Below are 1,716 nucleotides of genomic sequence, written 5' to 3'. Positions count from 1 at the left end.
GCATGCAGCTGAAGCCGGCTTCCCACAGGCTGCTGGGGACAGGAGGGGGTCAGCTGGGTCTGCACCGGCCAGGAGAAGCGGTGGCGGAGCTATGTGCTGCTCGGGACGGGATGAGTCCGGCTGGAGCGGCAGTGGCTCAGCTGCATTTTCCCCGGCCAGGAAAAGCAGCATGCAGCTGAAGCCAGCTTCCCATGTGCTGCTGGGGATAGGAGGAGGCCGGCCAGGTCTGCAACCAGCCAGCAGAGGCGGCGGCGGAGCCGTGTGCCGCTCGGGACTGACCGGCGCAGGCAGGGGGAAAGTGCGGCTGAGCCCCTGCCGCTCTGGCCGGGCTCTTCCTGTCCCAAGAGGCACATGGCTACTCCTCTTCCCACACGCACTGCGTCAGCAACGTTAAGCTGACGCGATGTGTGTGGGAACCTCGTCCCTTCCCCAGCCCTTCAGCAGCCATTAGGAAGCTGCTGAGGGGCTGGGGAAGGGACAAGGGGTGGGAACAAAAGTAAACAGTGTTTACTTTCATTTCCTGTCGCAGCACCGCGAGTCACAGAAAATGCCTTGGCGGGCCACATGGCGGCCCGCGGGCCGTATGTTGGACAAGCCTGGTTTAAATGTTATTCCTTTTCTTGCTGTTTCTGTCACTGCACGAGAGAAGCTTTAACCGTGCTCAAGAGATACAAACTGTCCCTGACAGTCAGATAAAAACCACAGAGGAAAATGTTTATGGGTAACATATGTTGTACGCAGGGAGATGGATAATTCCCTCAGGCTGTAACATTTCTCAGCTTAGTGCATTGAAGGGTATTATGCCTTCCACTGAAGAATGCTGCACTGGTTGCCGTTGAAGCCAGACTACCAGCCTGGTTGGACCTTGAGGACCTTCTGCCACTCTTTTGCTTCGGTTTAAGTCAGTTAAAAACATGGGGATTCAAGCAGCAGCAGCAGAGGTGTAGCAGGGCAGCTCTGCACCTGGGGCAGCGAGCCATGGCACATGGGACAGTAAAGGGTGCTGCCATGCAAATAATAACGGGTATTTTTCCATCTCCCCCACCCACAAAGGCAGTGCCTGAGGCTGCAGGGACCAACAGCGTAGAGGTGTAACAAGCATTGTTATCTTTAGGGTCAAAGTTCTCAAAGACTGCAGGGACTTTACCTTAGAAGCATAGAAAATTAGGGCTGGAAGTAACCTAATTTAGTTTAGTGCCCTGCACAAGGCAGGAGATGCCAGTGTCAAAAAAACCCCACACCTGAAAAAAGTGGAGCAGTGCACGTGGCAGCAGCATGCACAGCCTGAAACTGGAACCTGGAGCCATACTCCAGCTGCCAGCCAGGCTCTGCATGTCACACTGCTGCTGCTGGAGCCCTGGAAAGCCCCCAGGACCCCTGGTAAGGCTGCTGGGGCCAGCCCAGGTGTGAGCCCCACCCTCCCCTACCCCAACTTGCTGCATGCCAGAACGTGCGTGCATAAGCATTCCCCAGGAACAAGTAGCAATGACACAGCTATGTGCCACTGTTTTTTGTTCCTGGGGAAATGCATGTGCACATTCATCTGGACGGGTCCAGAGAGGGTTAGATTGTGGAGGAAGACTTGAGTAAAGGCTGGCTCGGTCTGCAGAGTGCTGGGCTTCTACGGAGTTGTCTTCCCTCAGAGGAATTTACCAGACAGGGGATGGGAAGAAGGTAGGACTGACTGCCTTCTGTCCTTGGCAGGGCTGCAAAACA

The sequence above is a fragment of the Alligator sinensis genome, unplaced genomic scaffold (assembly GCF_000455745.1).
Source record: "Alligator sinensis unplaced genomic scaffold, ASM45574v1 scaffold31_1, whole genome shotgun sequence".
NCBI classification, from domain to species: Eukaryota; Metazoa; Chordata; order Crocodylia; family Alligatoridae; genus Alligator; species Alligator sinensis.
The sequence above is the reverse complement of the archived record's forward strand: the minus strand, read 5'-3'. Positions refer to the sequence as shown.